General features: G+C 43.1%; 1 protein-coding gene across 1 annotated transcript in view; it reads left to right on the top strand.

Annotated features, from left to right (window-relative positions):
* LOC130090417 (CMP-N-acetylneuraminate-beta-galactosamide-alpha-2,3-sialyltransferase 2-like) overlaps positions 1-20,097 on the top strand; it is an 85,943-nt gene that overhangs the window by 45,806 nt on the left and 20,040 nt on the right.

Raw genomic sequence — 20,097 nt, 5'->3', positions numbered from 1 at the left:
CGCTGTATATAAAAGGTGAAACTTACCTAATTGATAAGGTCAGGCTGGCAGGTTTCTCGTATTTCTTATAAGTATTTATTGTATAGATGTATTATGGCCAGGAAACATATGCAATACTCAGCAATATGTTTAATTTCTTCTCATCTGAATCATTAGAGCATCTGAGTGCTGAGCTTCACTTCTCCACAAACCAAAGACAATTTAATGTTTTTCCCTCAACTTGTGGAACGGGTTTTACCTGCTCATACCCCGGAGTATGCTGTCAAAATAACATTATCAAGATATCTCAGAAATAAAAAGCCAATGCAAGCTTCTGGTTTTTGCATGCTTCTGGTTTTTGGTTTAAAGAAATGTAAAAATGCAGCCCAAGAGAAACTGGTCTGAAGAGAATTGCTTGGGCTTTAAAAATAGCTTTGAGGTGAATTTGTACTGTCTTCAAACTTCTGCACACTTTTTGCATAATGTTAGGGGAAAGGGAGGGGTTATTGACACGTCAGAATTCTTCAAAAGGTCAAGCACAGAAGAAAACGTACGAAAGCTGTCACTGGGAGGTACCTTTAGAAAAGATATCTCCCGTGACAGCTTTCGTACCTTTTTTTCTGAGAGTGAAGGATGGGCGTTGATGCGCAAAGATAATAAACATTTGCATTTACGCATTGTGTGTGTGTGTGTGTGTGTGTGTGTGTGTGTGTGTGTGTGTGTGTGTGTGTGTGTGTGTGTGTGTGTGTGTGTGTGTGTGTGTGTGTGTGTGTGTGTGTGTGTGTGTGTGTGAAACTGTAGAAATGACATTACACATAACATAAATTAAAGTACTTAATTTATAGTATTATAGTAGCCTAAACTAGGCTTTGGGTAGCCTATACTGTAAAATAAACAGTTCAAACGGAGTAAAACCTAGCGGGGGCATTAATGTTTAATCAATTTAATATGATTTTAAACTATAAATTAAATTGTGGTATTTGAGGCGTATTACTAATTTGTAAATTATATTAAAATAACAATGATTATTATGGGAATCAAAATAGCCCCCATCCGTCGATGTCATTCATTTTCGTGTGAAATGAGAAGTGATTGACCTAATCAGTTGTTTGTGTGACAAGATTGACCAGTTCTTGCTCCGCCAGTTCACAATAGCACACTAGCTCTTACACATTCCGAAAGGTCCACAGAGACGCATTCAACGCTGGATTCAAAACTGGGATTTTTTATTTAAAGGCAAGAAAGTAAGTAAATGTTTTATTTTTATTTCATTTTTCTATTAATTTCTCAAAAACCGTAATTCAAGATTTTAGTTAAATGTCTGATGCATATACGATGTTCGGGGTTGTAATTAGATGTTGGGGGGGCACATACATACATACATACATACATTTTCAGTCCAATGTTATAACAAAGAGAGATAAACTATTCTTCTTTTACTACCTAAAGTAATGCTGGATTTAGAGGGTGACAAAGCAGCAGACCCAAAAGGGCAACAATGGCAAATATACCAGGGCACAACATATAAGGCACTTGAAGACCCGTAAAAGCATGTGACTTCAAAATACATTGAAATGTCTCAAAAACAGTAGAAAATAGTCAGATGGCTTCCAGACTCACTGGATGGTATCACTGTCAGATTCAACAGTGGCACAGGAATAATTATTTCATAATGTCTCAGAAAGCAGTGACAAAGGAGCAGTCAGTAACTTCAAAAGGATATCTATGTTCAAAACTTTTTTATTACTTTAACAGTAGCAAAAGGATGGAAAAATACTATCAGGCTGTAATGATACTGAGATTAGGTATGAACCCAGGTGCGGGAGGTGTAACAGTCTTCAGTGTCACATGATTCTTCAGGAATAATTCTAATATGATGATTTGATGACCAGCAAACATTTAGGATTATTATCAATGTTGGAAACAGCTCCTATTTGTGTGGAAACCGTCATACATTTTATTTTTCAGGGTTCTTTGATTGATGAAGAAAGTTCAAAAGAAAAGCATTTATTTGAAATTAAATCTTTTGTTAGGCTACATTAAATGTCTTTTTGTCACTTTTGATCAATTTAATGCAACTTGAATAAAAGTATTAATTTATTAACCAACATTTAAAAAAAATAAAAATTTGTACACAACTGTTTTCAACATTGATAATAATCATACATGTTTGTTGAGCATCAAATCATCATATTAGAATGATTTCTGGAGGATAATGTGATGAAGACTGGAGTAATGATGCTGAAAATTCAGCTTTAATCACAGAAATAAATTATATTTTATTGTATATTATTATTTTAAATTGTAATAATATTTCATAATATTACTGTTTTTACTATATTTTGGATCAAATCAATGCAGGCTTGGTGAGCAGAAGATACTTTTGAACGGCAGTGCACATCCGACAGAATGATTCTAGCTTTATTTACCAATGTAGTACCCTAAAAACATCAGGATGATTGATGTGACACTGATAATAATAAAGATATTAAACATATAAATTGTGACAAAACAGGCTGTCAGTCTAATTAATAATAAAAAAAATAGTAACTTAAGGCTTAATGTTTCCAATTTATGCAAGGAATCCAAAAGTGGATAGATATAGTAGAAAGATATATAGAGAGAGAAAATTACCCCTCAAAAAAGTCAGTAGAAGCTTTCTCTGCCCGACTGCGAGTGGAGGTTCATTATTCTCCCATTTTTTAAAGCTAAAATTAGCTTCACCTGAGCTGCGCCAATCAAGCAGTCCTGTCACCGCTGTCATGCGCACAGCGCTCTTTATGCCGCGTTCCAGGCAACCTGTCACCCCCAATTTCCACCAACTGCGGAACGGCGGCGGAGTCAATAGGTTTCCACTAAAGTCAATGTGTGCATTTTCACTGACTGCGGAACGGCTGCGTTCCGACTCCGTCCCAGCTCCGGCGACCGCAGCCCTCCGGAGAAGATCATAGACAGGAGAAGATACGCAGAGTTTCTATTTTTGCCGGATGCCGGAGAGCGCCGCAGGAAGTCGAGCACAGAAACTAAATAAAACATCCGGTAATTTCGAAAAAAATAAATATAAAGTTTTCCCTTTTCCAACAAGAACAATAGTTAACTTTATTTTCACAGCCTACTACTTTCTCAATACATTCAAAAAGGAACCCAAATAAACATTTAGCATATGTTATACGTTGATTATATTTAATTATAAATATTGTAATCACAATAATCTCCACAAAAAAGGGAGATCAGCAGGTCAGCACATAGTTGTTTCCCCTGTACTCCTCTGGATGGAAACAAACTGTTGCTGGTTTTGTGGTTCTGTTTATAGAAACTACATCCTGTTATATCGCGCGATCAAACGTAAATTCGCGAGATATCGTGTGTCCTCGTGACTTCAGCTGTCAGTCATGGCCGCAGCCGTTCCGCAACAAATCTGTGGGTGCTTCCATAGACAGTAAAAGAAATGGACAGAGCCATCTCATTGGAACTCAGTTGAGACAGTTGAAGCCCATTTTTAGCGATTTCTGAGCACTTCCGTTCCTGACGCGCAGACTCAAACCGACTCAAACTAAGCTTGATGACGTGAGCAACCTGTCTGACAGACGTTAATCTTCTAGTAGCTGTGCCAAGAGGAATCTGAATCATTCCCTTCCGAAACTTGCAGAGCCGGAGATCGTGAGTATTAGCTGTCCATGAGCTAGCAGCAGGAGCAGCTTTACAACTCTCTATGGGCTTCTCCCTTGACTTTATGCCTCGACGTCCCCCCGATTGCGCGCGAGTTTCTACTTCTGTCTATACGGTAATTTCTGTACAGCGCGACAGAGAGTCGAGTGGTTATGACGCAATCGTTAGCCTATTTTTACTAAATCTGTTTCTACGGGGCCATAACGTAACATAGAAGGTAATGGAGCCTTTTATACATTGTCGTGTTTCTTTAGAAATAAATAATGGACAAATGGAGTCTTTAAACGCCTCAGATGTAAAGTTATTCGCTGTCAAAGTGACGCCAAAATGAATGGGAGTCAATGGAAATGCTAACGCAAGTGAAGTTCTGCTACAAGATGGCGGCACCCGGCCGACTTCAACTTCCGGTCGATGGATTACCCCCTTGGGTGCTTCTCATTTCTTATTTGTGCATCCTCGTTTCCTTTCCTCGCTTCCTTTCCTCACGCCTCAGCTCCACCCCCTGTAGGACGCGAGGGAAGGCTGCAAGGAAAAAAAAACGAGGACGGAGGAATTGAATGAAAGCTTTTTTATACATTGGAATACTTGATCACTCGAGCGTCACTTCACTGCGTCATCAGCAGTGCTCAAAGGATCTGCCCTTATGTTGTTAAAGTTTGTTTATTTAAGAAATTCATCAGAAATAATAATAAAGCAAGATACCTTGTTGAAATATGTGAGTTGTGTGGTTTATGTAAACTACAAAAGTAAAGTATAAATTCAAATGATTGTGACAGATGTGAAGGGGGAGGAGAATTGATACGTGCGTCATATTTAGTCGATAAAACTCTTCCGCAAAGGGTCCACCTGTGTATCCTCGCTCATAGCTCCTCTGGAAGCCTCCTCACTCCTCGATCCTCGCGGTTCAATTATAGAATTGAGATATCCTTCAAGATGGCTGAGCTCGATTGGTTTCCGGGTCATAGGATGGAGGACGGAGGAGCGAGGAGACGAGGAGGGATATTGAGAAGCACCCTGTATCTGGTAGGTATTGAAGAACGGCGGAGCATGGATCCGACACGCAGCGGAGCCAATCCGCAGCCGTTCTGCAGTTGGTGGAAATCCCCGGGTTACCCGTGTTTTTCCAACCTTGTCCGTGAAAGTGCACTGGAACGGCAGTCAAACCCTTGACTTCCCACCATCCCACCCGTGAACTCGTACTAGATCGATGTGACGTCAGAACTCGTAACTGGGTGTAAAACTATGGAACGCTAAAAGGCTCACAATGCGCCACTTTCTTACCACACTTACCACATTGTTAAAAAAGCAGCGTAAAAAGTGCCGTTTGAACGGCCAGGACGCTGCTTTTTACACGCCAAAAACCGAAACGCCATAAAAAGCGCCATGGGATTGTGTGAACTATGGCGTATTTTTCGTCGGTCCAGAGGCGGCGAAAAAAATCGACGCTCTATATGCTCATGTAACGCCGCTTTTTACGGGTAACGGGGCACAGTGTTCCCAATGACGAAATTATGTTGAAATAATAGTATTAATAATAATAATACAGCTTTAAGAATATTTAATTGAATGCTGAATGTTGTGCTTGTTCAATTTAATAACATTAAAACAGTAATTGTGATAATTAAAATTAAATTAAATATTAAATATTGAGTTGAGCTGAGGCATGGAAGCTCATCCTTGTTCTGGGTTGGATTAATGTGGTCTGTTCTTATTCTTTACTGATTGGGTGATAACAGTTAAATTGATGGCTTTGGAAAAGACAGGGTGGAGATCATTATCATTTAACACTACCGTCTTGTGACGCCTTATGATACACGTCATTGGGGAGGGGACACTGTGCCCCGTACAAACGATACCGCTTTTTCAAAACCGATCCGATCCGATACCAGTGCAGTTTTTTTTAATCAACTAGAATTTCTATAACTCTGTGTGTTGAACTGATAATCACTCTCTTATGTGTTAAACACAATCTACTTAATACAGACAAGTTCATTATAAAGAAAAACAACAAATCAAAAAAAAATATGATCATAATCTATGACAAAAATGCTATTATAAACTAGATTAGTGGATAATTCAGCAGTAAAATTTAGTCTAGAAAAATCACGAGTGCACAATAATTTTTATAAAATCTGAACCTTTAGTGAAAAAAAACATTTAGTGGGGAACAAATAAGAGACAATAAATATAACACTAAATCTGGTAAAACTTTACACATTGCTCTTTGTATTGTTGTAAAATACATTCATGAAAAACAAGATAACAAAAATCAAAAAGATAAATTATTATATATATAGCCTAGGCTACTATAAAATTGTGACATGTTTTAAATGTATAGCACAGCTGTTTAATGAGGCAGCGACATATTATAGGACAGAACAAGAAAGGCTATTAATAATCTTTCATTGCTCACTGTATTATGATATGAAAGGCTCCAATACCTCGCGGCACAAAGCGCATATGCGCATCCCGAGCGCAGAATGATGCGCTTAAAGCAACACGAGTCACAGCGCGTCGAGTCCGCATTGAAAGGTTCAAAGCACAAAGGAAAGACATATTGATGCGTAGTGTATTATACAGTATCCAGTGCTTTAAGTGGGCCGGTACGCACCGGTACTCAGTACCGCCACTTCCAAATATAGGTCTTGAGCGTACCGCCACCTCTCCATGCGCCCAGAACGTGCTTTTAGCGTACCGCAGTGGCGTAGGTTTGATTTTGAAATTGGTGGGGACGGGGACATCAATGTATAAATATATTTTAAATTTTGATCGAAATTATTGCTATAGGGATATATTAGTGTCACTGGATATTGGTAGGGACACGTCCCTAGCGTCCCTACTAAATTCTACGGCCCTGCCGGTACGCTCATTTGCACATCTGTTTTAACCCTCTGGGGTCCTTCATTTCAGAGTCACACTCAGGACCTTCGGGTCCAAATGGGCCGGAAGGGTGGGATTAATATTTATAAAAAAAAATCATCTTTTTTTTTTTTTTACTTGTTTTTTATAATATTTTTTCTTTTCTTTTTTTGGTGTTTTGAGATAATTTCAAAAATAAAAATGATTTATAATTAATATTAATGCAATAATTATGACCCATTTTTTCCCCATTGAATATAATAGAAATTTAAAATTTTTTTTTTTTTTTTTTTTAAAGCTGTATTTCATTTTAGAGTCAAGCCTAGGCCTCATGAAAGCAATTTTTGAAATGAGATTGATGCCATCTGGTGGACAAACTGAGCATTTTAAAAATTCAAAACCCATATGTAATCTGAATTTATTAGTGTGTATGTGTATAAAAGTGTGTTTGTGTGTGTGTGTGTGGATGTGTCTGTTTTGCACTCTTGATGTTTTAGAGATTCACCCCTTCACTGTTGTGTGCTTTTTTTCTGGATCGTGGCTGATTTGTAGTTTGTACGCACAAAATAACTCTGTATTTTCACATTTTTGCCAATTTCCCATTCATTTCCTATGCGGGTCCATTTGGACCCGAAGGTCCTGAGTGTGACTATTTTTTTTACAACCACTTAGACTATTCAAATCCTGTCCCCAATTTTTTGGGGTGTTCATATGCCAAGTACCAACAAAGTCACCAAATTTCGGACCATTCCGATAAAGCAATGATTTAAAAAATATATATTTAAATGCTTCGGGTCCATTTGGGCCGAAGGACCCCAGAGGGTTAATCATTTGGCTGCGCTGCCGCTTTTCAGAGCTCCCTTCACAATGCAAGCCTCCTAATTCGTCCCACTGAGAGCAGAGACTACATTACTCATACACACCCTTGGGTTTTACAAGTGAAAAGCGCATGCGTCGATTTTGCCGCTGTCAGTGTTAGCTGCTCGGTTAAAATACAAATAGAGCATCACAGTGCGTGCCGTGTAACCAGATATGCGTGTAACTCTCTGGTTAAACCCCGGGAGGTCCGTGAAGACTGAAGATCGTGTAATGACGTAGGGCTAGCTCATTGGTCGCACGTCAGAGGCGCCCGCGCCATTGGATGTGCAGTTGCCGCAGTACAGCCTATGAGCGAGCCAGATGCTCAATGTGTTTTACATATAAGCTTCATTAAAGTCCCACTCCGATCATATTTTGAGCTATTTTTAAACATTCCCAGTGGTCTTTAAATTATGATTATGCCATTTTTAGCTAAAATCACAAAACCTGTGCTGTTTTCTGGGACCTTGCTTTAGCAGAGCGGCAGTAGCTCATTAGCAATTCGCCTCTGCGTTGTGGGCGGAGCCGTTGGCACGGAGACAACCCTCCCCCTGCCCGTTGCTGAGAGCTCTGTCTCTCCCGCTAGCTTACATCCCCAATACCGGTGGGGCAACAGTATTATATACACGTTAATTATTATTATCCGAAGTTAATCAAAGTTATCACCGATCACCGATCATTATTTCACTCCAAGACGTCGCGTGTGGAGACGCCCAGTGGAGTTACTACGTCACAACTCCAGTCTATTTTAGCCTGCATTTTAGCGTCTGCTACTGATTCACAGCCATTTGAATGTAGAAATACTCAGAAATACAACTTTGAGATTATTTTTCTCAAGATATGTCCTCTAACATCAGAAAAATGCCACAAGAACATGTTAACACCTAGAAAACATTATTTTCATCGGAGTGGGTCTTTAAATCCCTGCACATTCACTATATAAAATTCACTGGAGGAAAAAGTTAGCATGGCCGTCGTCAGATTTGGAAGTCGCTCAAAAGGCTCTTTCGCGGTTGTGGCTTCAGTCGACTTCAGTGAGGCGCGGTGGTTTATGGGATGAGTAGTTCCTTCGCTCGGAAATGAAAATATGTACACAGTCTTGTACCTTTGACTTTATTTGGATTTTCTCTTCGTTTTTTCACTCGAAATGCTATGTTGTATGCTTATGAGTTCAGCCGTAGCTGGTTATCCTCAGACATGCTCTAAAACTCTTTAGATACGGTTTTTCCAAAACGTCAATGGGAGAAATTAATGGGAAATTTACTTCCGGCACCGAAGCTCTCTCGGGCTATGGGCGGTGCGGGACTACTGTGATGCTCTATACCCCAGACAATAACATTTAATTTTGTAACAGAATACTTTTTTTTTTTTTACATTTATTAATGTTTTTACTCAACATTTGTGCAGTTTTTGGAGGATTTATGATATATTTTAAATTTCTATAAATAAATATTTATTTAAATAGGATTTTTACAACAAAAAAAACAGCATTTTATGTCAAATTCACTTTATAAAAGACCCAGATTTCTAACTTTCATTCATATAGATAACATGGATAATTTTACATCGTTTAATGTAAGATTTTTAAGCCATTTTTTTTGAAAATGCAGTTTTAAAATAACATAAAAATCCCTTTAACCACTAGATGGCTATAGAGCTTCACTATATGCTATTTGCTATTTGACTAATCAAAATATATCTTTTCACAAGTTTTTCCAGTTGGATTCATATCCACATGTTGTACATTTTATTTATGTTCAGTAGCTCTTTCTACTGTAGCTCTTTCTAAGGGTATTTTTTCAATACCCTTTTGCACATTTTATTTATGTTCAGTAGCTCTTTCTAGCTAAAGCAAATCTACAAACTAATAAAAGGATTTATTATTTTTTAGAAGGTCGTCTGTTGACTGCTGTTTATATGAAACCCCTTCAATATAGTTGTTGTAACCTCAGGGGAGGAGGGGAGTAAGCAAAATAATAATAATAATAAAAATAATAGAGTAGCCTACCGCCACCTCTTTTGGGCCACTTAAAGCACTGACAGTATCCATCTATGCAATAGTTTATTGAGCCTTTTCTTTTAACAATTTTACATTTCAATTACTGTGCGCGTGAAGAACAAATAGAGGGTATGCGCATGACGTCACCGTCGGCCGGAGTGAATGCGGTCACGCCCACAAGTGGCAAAAAGACTGAGCGGCAGCATTTGTTTTCAGCGTGAACGCCGTGAAAATCACACAAAACACATCTAAAACGGGAAAGAGCTTTGCGATTGACTGTACAACTAGATTTGACCAGAAATCTGAGGTACTGTATATTTTTACAGACTGCAAAAAGCTACAGAACAGACTATATTCTGCATAATTGGATGTTTTTAAATAAACACTGACAAAAAACTATACAAGTTTTAGGGCTGGACGATATGATGATATACAGTATAACATTAATGTAAGTGATCACTCGGATTTAGACCTATCTATATTGTATTTATATAAAACGTTTACAGGCAAATTGTCTTCATTTATTTCCCCGGCGTCGAAATCAGGCACATATAAATGTCAGGAAACACGATTCCTGGCTGCATGTCAATATCCATGGATCACTGGATCTTTGATAAGTTGTAAGGAACACTATATCGAGTCCAACTTTTAGTTTAAACTGATAATAGTTTGTTTTACTCGCGTTAACGCAGTTTCCCCTATTAACTCCAGTCACGCAGCAGCTCTTCTGCCACTCAGTCCCGCTGAGGGGGGCGTGTTCCGGCGGGGAAGTGACGTTAATGCATTCCCTCTATAGTGCTCTGACTCTAGTGTTGTGATCTAACAGACAAGTTAGAAAGTAACATGATTAAGTTACAGCAATTACTGCAAGATAAAGTTGTTTTATGCGAAACCATAGAGCTCCATCTACGGATCAAATATAATAATAGTAGGCTAACATTGAATAATCTTAGAGAGAGTTTCCTCGTGTTGACTGTCGTAACCGAACGCGACGCGCTGTTTGAATGCTGAATGGAGAATGACTGACAGCCGCAGCGGAGGGTGATCTTGAATTTAGTGACTTAAATATTAATTTCTATCTCACATTATACTATATAAGCCTAATGGCTTCAGAAGAGAATATGAGAATGATTTAGAGGAGATGGAAGGTGATGAAGCTTCAATAATTTCTAATGGAACGAATTCAAACGATAGAGTTTGGCAGGAGGTAGCCTAAGACAGGGGAGGAAAAAAAGGAAGCCGTTGGAAATAAAGGAGACGAGAGTAAAGAGAATGACATAAAAGTGATCATTCGATTTCAAACCTCGTGTGTATTGAATCCTTTAAAGATTAGCGAAGCTGTATACAAGATAGTAGGAGAGATATATACCTATGTGACGTCAGAGCTGTAACTGGAACGCTACAAAGTCGTGAGTCGTGGTTTGAAGTCGTGATTTACGTGCTCAGAAACCTGCCTGGAACGCAGCATAGGGGACGTTTACATTTTAAAGCGACATGGCAACTAGCCTGTAAACAAACTTAATATAAATTATTGTAAATAATTAATTCATAAAATTTACCGTGTGCATGCATTTAATCAGATTTGTCATTATTATTTTGTACTAAAATAAAAAAATCCGAGGGACCCCCATAAGTCTATTTTTTTTTTTACTCCTTATGGGGGTCCCGGATCCCCTTCAATTCGACCACTGCAAAACTTTATTCAGCCTCGACTGAAAATGGTATATTTCATAAGAATTATTACATTTTATTTAGCCTACCTTTGTTGCCTATGCTACGTATCATTAATATTATTGTGTAAGCTATAATTCATTCGAGCACTGTTATGTAGGGGTAAAAGAAAAAAAAAACATTAGACCATATAAAAAAAAAAAAAATTCAGGTGACATAAACCACACTTTAAATAAACGAAAAAACTTATCCAGTGATTAAATGTTTTCTGCGTTGACACAAATCGTGAGGGATGTCCTTGCTGCCGGGATAATCACACAACACGTACACATCCGATAATGACACGTCCAATTCGCGAACTAATGATTCATTTGAACCGATTCATTTTAATGAATGGTTAAAACAACTGATATTTCCAGTCCTTCAGTTACTTACTGATCGTATCAGTCAGAGTAAATGGAGTAAAAAAATAGGCAGAGTAAAAAAACTAAATATTTTTTTTGAAATAATAATATATTATTATTGCATATATTTGATTAAATATACAATTAGTACATTTCATTTGTACAGAACTATTTTCATAGGCACCACCACAAAAAATATTATTTTAATGTGTGTAAATTGGGTAATATGTGTGTAAATAAAAGTAAAAATGGATAAAAATAGACCAGAAATATAATGACAAATGTTTAAATATAGCATACGGTCAGAATTAATGGCACCCCTGGTAAATATGATCAAAACTGGCTGTAAAAAATAAATCTGCATTGTTTATCCTTTTGATCTTTCATTTAAAAAATTGGCAAAATTGTAACCTTTCATTGAAGTAAAAGAATTGAAAGTGTGTGGTGGGGGGGGATTTATTTCATAATAAATCACATTATGAAATAAATGTTTTTCTTCAAAACACGTTGGCCACAATTATTGGCACCCTTTTATTAAATACTTTTTGCAATCTCCTTTTGACAAGATACCAGCTCTTCTCCTATAATGCCTGATGAGTTTGGAGAACACCTGACAACAGATCAGAGACCATTCCTCCATACAGAATCTCTCCAGATCCTGCAGATTCCCAGATCCATGTTGGTGGTGCTTCTTCTCTTCAGTTCACTCCACTCATCAGGTCAGGGAACTGGGACGGTCATGGGAGAAGCTTCATTTTGTGCTTCGTGACAAATTTTTGTGTTGATTTTGATGTTTGTTTTGGATTGCTGTCCTGATGGAAGATCCAACCACAGCCCATTATAAGATTTCTAGCAGAAGGCGTCAGGTTTTGATTTTTTATCTGTTGATATTTGATAGAATCCACAATGCCATGTATCTGAATAAGAAGTCCAGGACCTCCAGCAGAAAAATATGCCCACAACATTAAAGATCCAATGATATATTAAATTGTACACATGGGGTACTTTTTATCCTTGTGTGCACCAAACCCATCTAGCGTGTTTACTGGCAAACAGCTTTTTTTTTAGTTTCATCTGACAACAGAAACCGTACTCGGTTACTAACGTAACCTCGGTTCTCTCTAGAGAGGGAACGAGTACTGCGTAATAGCTTTACGCTAGGGGAAAAACTCTTTTCCGCGAGATATTGAAGCCAAAAATTATCCTTTAATTTTTTATTAATGCAAAACGCTTTGCAGCAGCAAGCAAACATAGGCGAAACAGCTCGCGCGCCTATTGGTTGCTCTGCAGCAAATGCAGCAGCCTATCGAGAGAGACTCTGCGTGACGTAATGACCAATGGGGGCAATTCGCGCCCATATCGTCACGTCCCGCCAGAAGGGGCGTGGTCTCGCCCTATAAATATGCTCGTTAGGCTGATACAAGCTGGTTTTTATCGCTGAAGCGAACCAGAGCGTATTCCACGCACGGCAAGATACGCAGTACTCGTTCCCTCTCTAGAGAGAACCGAGGTTACGTTAGTAACCGAGTACGTTCTCTTACGAGAGTATCTCTCGTACTGCGTAATAGCTTTACGCTAGGGGAACACAATGCAACACGCCGTGCGTAAAGGGATCCAACACCAAAGTCCCAGGGGCCGAAGCCCAGGGCTCATGTAGTGCATAATCACCATAAACTCACATAGAGTAAAGGAAGAGAGGCTGGAAGCGTCATTCCCTATAAAAAAGCACCCAGCGGGGCTATTATATGACCATCAAACGCGCAGTCAGGGTGAAAGCATTCAGCCTGATCTGGGCGGCCATACGTGAGTCAACACTCATGGGGCTGCAGTAAACTCAGCATCTGGGCCGCAGAGCGGGGCAGATAGCACTGAATTTAGACCGCCAAAAGCTTAGCTTGTAAGGCGGGTACCTCCAGGTTATAGTATTTTATAAATGTAGACGGCGAGGCCCAGCCCGCGGCCGTACAGATACCTTGCAGGGAAACCCCGCTAGACCATGCCCACGAAGAGGCCACGCCTCTCGTGGAATGCGCTCTGACACCCAAGGGGCACTGTAAGCCCTTCGCAGAGTAAGCGAGCGCGATGGCATCCACTATCCATCTGGATAGGCTCTGTTTTGAGGCGGCGAGTCCCTTGGAACGCCCGCCGAACAAAACAAAAAGCTGCTCCGTCTGTCTGAAAACAGACGAGCGTGCCACATAAGCTCTCAATGCCCTGACGGGGCAGAGGAGACTTGCATCCTCCTCCTCACTGAGAACCGGAAGGGCAGACAGGGAAATGACCTGGGCCCTGAACGGCGTGTTGAGGGATTTCGGGACATACCCGTGTTTCGGTTTGAGAATGACCTTTGAGTCATTAGGCCCAAACTCCATACACGACGCGCTTACTGAAAGCGCCTGTAGGTCCCCTATGCGCTTCACTGAAGCGAGAGCCATGAGAAACACTGTCTTGAACGACAGGTGTTTCATGTCCACCAGCTGGATTGGCTCGAACGGGGCGCCTTTCATGGCCTCCAAGACCGTGGAAAGGTCCCACGTCGGGACTGAAGGGGGCCTTGGAGGGTTCAGCCTCCGAGCTCCCCTAAGGAAACGCACGACTAAGTCGTTTTTCCCAAGCGACTGGCCAGACACCGGTTTTGCAAACGTTGCTATGGCCGCCACATATACTTTGAGCGTGGATGGGGTCCTGCCCTTATCCAGTAGCTCTTGAAGGAAGGAAAGCACTTCCGCAACCCCGCACTCCACAGGTGAAAGGCTCTGGGCCTGACACCATGTAGAGAAAACAGACCATTTCGAGGAGTAGAGCCGCCTGGTAGACGGAGCTCTAGCCTGCGCGATTGTGTTTAACACTCCCTCTGGGAGGCTAGCGGGTACCCGTTGATGGCCCATGCGTGCAGGGACCATAACTCCGGGCGAGGGTGCCAGATCGAGCCCTCCGCCTGAGAGAGGAGGTCTCTCCTCAATGGTACAGGCCATGGGGCAGTGCTGGTCAGCTGCATCAGGGCAGGGAACCACGTCTGGTTCGTCCAGAGCGGGGCTACAAGCAGCACTGGGCATCCGTTTTCCCTGATTCGTTCCAACACCTGAGGCAGGAGCGAGACAGGAGGAAAAGCATACAGGGGGCAGCGGGGCCAAACATGAGCCAGCGCGTCCTTGCTTTTCGAGAAAAACTCCGGGCAATGAGCGTTTTCTTGGGACGCGAATAGGTCCACCTGAGCTCTGCCGAACGTTTTCCACAGCAGCTGGACCGTCTGCGGGTGCAGCGACCATTCCCCTGCTGGAACGTTGTTCCTGGACAGTCTGTCTGGTCCCACGTTCAGGTGACCAGGCACGTGCGCCGCTCTCAGTGAGAGCAGGTTGTGCTGAGCCCAAACCAGGAGGCGTTCCGTCAACCTGTAAAGGTTTCGTGACCTGACGCCGCCCTGGCGATTTATGTATGCCACCACCGACATGTTGTCCGACCGGACCAAGACGTGGTGGCCTGTTATCTGGGGACAAAAACGCCGTAGCGCTTTGTCGACTGCTATCATCTCCAAGCAGTTTATGTGAAGGAGCTTTTCCCGTTCTGACCACAGGCCAGCTAGCGGTCTGCCCTCGAGCAGCGCTCCCCACCCCGAGGTGGAGGCGTCCGTAGACACCACCTTCACGCTCGAAGCGGTCCCCAGACTTACACCTGACTGATACCAGTCGGTTTCTCTCCAAGGTTTCAGAGCTGAAACGCACTGAAGGTCGACCCTGAGGCGAAACAGACCCGCTGTCCATGCCCTGGGTGGAACCCGCGTCTTCAGCCACATCTGCAGTGGGCGCATGCGGAGCAGGCCCAACTGGAGTACAGAGGCTGCTGAGGCCATCAGCCCCAGCATTTTCTGAAACCTTTTGAGCGGGACTATCGCGCCGTGGCGGAAGGATTTCACGCCGCGCTGAATATTTAGCACGCGCTCTGGTGACAGGCGTGCTGTCATGGACAGCGAGTCCAACACGGTTCCCAGAAAGGAAATTTTCTGACTGGGAGACAGTGAGCTCTTCGCCCAATTGACTGTGAGGCCCAGCTTCTCGAGGTGCTCGAGCAATGCGGCCCTGTGTTCTATGAGCTCCGATCGTGATCGAGCTAGAATCAGCCAATCGTCCAAGTAGTTCAGAACTCGCATGCCCTGAAGTCTCAGGGGCGCGAGCGCCGCGTCCATGCACTTCGTAAATGTACGAGGCGCTAGGGACAGGCCGAACGGCAGGACTGTGTATTGATATGCCTGGTCCTCGAAGGCGAATCTCAAAAATCGCCTGTGATGGGACGCTATTTGTATTTGGAAATAGGCGTCTTTCAGATCTATCGACATAAACCAGTCCCCGAAGCGCACCTGCGCGAGGATTTTCCTGGTCGTAAGCATTCTGAACTGGCGCTTCACAAGCACTCTGTTCAGCTGCCGCAGATCTAAAATGGGTCTGAGACCCCCATCCTTTTTCGGTACCAGAAAATATCTGCTGTATAGGCCCCCTTCGCTCTGAGCCTGAGATAAAGGTTCTATAGCCCCTTTGCTCAGTAGTTTCGCTATTTCGGCACGAAGTAGATGAGATACTTCGTTTTTCACCGTAGTTTCGACGCGCGCCGTATAACGGCGCGGGCGTCGAGCGAATTGTAGCGAATAGCCTCTCTTTATAGTGTTCAGCACCCATTCTGAAACCCCGGGAAGCTTTGACCACGCATCTGCGTGAATAGCTAGAGGCAGAATGAAATCCGGGCTCTGGCCGCGACAAAACGGCAGCTCGAGAGCCTGGGCATACTGGGAACACAACACCGTGTTTACAGCGTTCGAGGCGGGGGGCGCGCTGATCACAGCGGGCGACCTGGCCGCGCTCAGCTTTTTTATGGCAGATTGTGCAGAAAAAGCGAGCGGGGGAGATCCCGTGGGAATCGGTGTGTCTGTGAGAAAATGTGGGCGCGGGGCTGCGGGCACATTTAATACACTGAAAACACTGTCGTTCATGGCCGACTGAATGTGTGTTGGTTTCGTTTTTACAGAAACCATGGGACACGCAGCATGTAGTGTGAGCGGGCATGGTGACATGGGCGCGTTTACTACATTGTTTGCACAATCGACCTGAGTCGAGTTTATTTGTGCTAGCCCTGCACCGTGGCGGGCTGTGTCTGGGTGTGGGAATGGGCACTGGGTGGGCATTCTTACAACACTCATAACACCATCGGCCGTGGCCGGATTGTTTGTGCGAGCCCTGCATTTTTGCGGGCTGTGTTTGTGTGTAGAAATGAGCCCTGGGTTGTAGGCATTTTCAATACACTCATAACACCATCGGCTGTGGCCGGAATATCAGAAAATACACCATTTATGTGATTTATCTGGGTCGCCGTGGGAACAGCATTAGTGTGCAGGCAAGCGGGCATGGTACTGGCTTGCTTACTGCAAAATACACTGGAACAGTCACATTTTCTGGAACTGAACGAGCGAAAATTTCAGTGGAAGTCTGGCCACGGCGAGACTGAAACACTGTCAATTTCCTAGGAGGCTAGGAAGACTTGTGTTGGTTTCGTTTTACAGAAACCGTGGTAGTGTATGTGGGCACTGGGTTGTGGGCACATTCACTACATTTAATGCACAATTGTGCGAGCCCTGTACCGTGGCGGGCTGTGTTTGTGTGTAGAAATGAACACTGGGCTGTGAGCATTTTATTACACTTATAACACCATCGGCTGTGGCCGGAAAACCAGAAATACAATGATTTTTCTGGGTCGCCATGGAAACGGCCTTTATGTGCAGGCAAGCGGGCCGTGGTACCAGCTTGTTTACTGCAAAATACACTGGAACAGTCGCATTATCTGGAACTGAACGAGCGAAAAGTTTCGGTGGAAGTCTGGCCGCGGCGAGACTAAATTTTTTATCTGCTGCGAGAGCCGGGATCGAACACGGGTCTCCCGCGTGAAAGCTTCAGGTTCCGCCACTGGGCCACAGGGAGAACTACACTAGCGCAAGCAGATAAGAGAGTGTCATCACAGTTTTGTGTGTGTCGGCGTTTGTATGCAGGTGTGCGTGTTGTACAACAGGCTCATTGCTGCAATAAAGACATTTTCAGCCGCTCAAACTAGGAGCTGAGAAATGTTTGAGAAATGGAGATTAATCCGGCCTCGGCGGGGACTAAAACACATCTTTTCTCATTTGCCGGTGACGCACGCCCATGGGGGGCGGGGTAGAATGCTGGCCCGTTTCCTTGACGACTCGCGGACAGAAGGCGGAGGTCCACAAAGCTCGCCTGTTGCGCGGCGGTTACGCGGGCGCCTCCCAATCGAGGCCGATGCTTTCAACGGCCTGAGAGAGCAGACGCATCAGCTCAGTCTCAATGCCGGCTCTCTTACCAGTGGTCTGGCGGGAAACGCTAGCGGAGGGGAGATCCACGGAGCTCGCCCAATTCTCACTATCGGACGCCAGAAGAGAACACGCCTCGGAGGGTTCGTCAGGCTCGTGGATGGACGTGGCGGCAGGCGGCGGCCGTTGTCCGTCAGTGAGCGACTCGAGCGAAGCCGGCGGGCGAACCGGCGAGCTTTGGCGGGCTGGAGATAGCTCGGGAGCGCGCTGGGCGCGGCGCTTTTTACGGCGCGGCGTCACGGCGGGCTGTGGTGAAGGCTCGGAGAATGATGCCAGGCGCGTCCTCAGAGTCACCATGGGCAAAAACTCGCAATGAGGGCATCCGCCGTCAGCGAGCGCGATAGCCGCGTGATCCTCACCCAGACAGGAAACACAGATGACGTGTCGATCTCCATCGCTGAGCGGGGCGCGGCACGAGCCACAGGAAGGCATCTTTAAAAAGACGCTGCTCTTTTTGTGAGAGAAGTGTAAGTCGCGTCAAGTAAGCGAACAAACACTTCTCAACAGAGAAATACACACAGAGTATTTGAAAGGATATATAACGCCGGAAAGCGCAGCAGGTACGGCAGATGAAGGCGGCGAGGCCAGCGACTCCAGAGCTCGTCCCGCTGAAAGGCTTGCTTCGACGGCGCGGCTTCTCACTCCGGATCCAGCGATGCGTGTGCTTCGCTGAAGAGGTAAAAATCAGCTTGTATCAGCCTAACGAGCATATTTATAGGGCGAGACCACGCCCCTTCTGGCGGGACGTGACGATATGGGCGCGAATTGCCCCCATTGGTCATTACGTCACGCAGAGTCTCTCTCGATAGGCTGCTGCATTTGCTGCAGAGCAACCAATAGGCGCGCGAGCTGTTTCGTCTATGTTTGCTTGCTGCTGCAAAGCGTTTTGCATTAATAAAAAATTAAAGGATAATTTTTGGCTTCAATATCTCGCGGAAAATAGTTTTTCCCCTAGCGTAAAGCTATTACGCAGTACGAGAGATACTCTCGTAAGAGAACTGTGCCATTTGAAGTTTCAGTCGTGTCTGACAACTGAATATGCTGGAGTTTGTTTTTGGATGAGCGAGGAAGATTTTTCTTGAAACCCTCCCAAACAACATGTCTTGATGTAGGGGTTGTTTTGGCTTTCTGACCCCCAAGACTCAACTAATCTCTGCAATTTTCCATCTGTGATTCTTGAAGAGTCTTTGGCCACTCAAACTTTCCTCCTCACCGTCCATTAAGGCAATATAGACACTCGTCCTCTTCCTGGCAGATTCAGAACATCTTTAGTTGATTTGAACTTCTTAATTATTGCCCTTGATGGTCAAAATGGGGATTTTCAATTCTTTAGCTATTTTCTTACAGCCACTTTCTATTTTGTAATGGTCAACAATTTTTAATGGACATCAGAACTATATTCTTTGGTTTTACTCATTGTGATGAATGATTAAGGGGATTTGGCATTTGTGTTTCCTCAAATTCAAACTCCTGTGAAACACGAAGTCATGGCTGGACAATTTCATGTTCCCAGTCACCCTGGTGTGCTAAAAAAGGTAAATATTAATGGGAATATACTTCAGAGATATTTTACTTGTAAAAAAAAATTAGGGGTACCAATAATTGTGGCCAACGTGTTTTGGAGAAAAACATTTATTTCATAATGTGATTTCCCCCTCACTTTCAATTCTTTTACTTCAATGAAAGGTTAGAATTTTGCTAATTTTTTTAATGAAAGATCAAAAGGATAAACAATGCAGATTTATTTTTTACAGCCAGTTTTGGTCATATTTACCAGGGGTGCCATTAATTCTGACCATGACTGTATATAAATTAATGTATATGTGACACAAAAAGGCTGTTTATTATCTTGGCCGGTAGAAAATATGCTTGGCTGGTGGATTTTTTCATCTACCAGTCCCTGTGGCAGGTGAGCCAAAAAGTTAATTTTGGACCCTGCTGACGAGTAATTTAACCCTTGTTCAAGTGAACTCAAACTGACAGACTATTTATAGACTATTTGTGGGTGGCTGTTTGCTGTTTGACTTATCAATTTGTGTCGATAAAGTATAATAGGGTAAATCCTGTATAAAGTGCTTGCATAGTGCATACACTTGTAGCTGTTATGCATCTTTGGAAGTCCTTGAAATGAATGGGTTACATCAGAGAATGCCTAAAATGGGGAGAACTTGCACTCTCAGTAAACTTCCCGGTTCTGAACTGGTTGCAGGTCCACTCTGGTTCCATATGAGGGCGCTCACAGGACGAGTGCAGAATGAATGGAGGTCTATGGAGATATATCCCTCAAA

This window comes from Rhinichthys klamathensis, unplaced genomic scaffold (assembly GCF_029890125.1).
Source record: "Rhinichthys klamathensis goyatoka isolate OS25496 unplaced genomic scaffold, OSU_Roscu_1.1 h1tg000144l_1, whole genome shotgun sequence".
Classification (NCBI taxonomy): domain Eukaryota; kingdom Metazoa; phylum Chordata; class Actinopteri; order Cypriniformes; family Leuciscidae; genus Rhinichthys; species Rhinichthys klamathensis.
The sequence above is the reverse complement of the archived record's forward strand: the minus strand, read 5'-3'. Positions and strand labels throughout refer to the sequence as shown.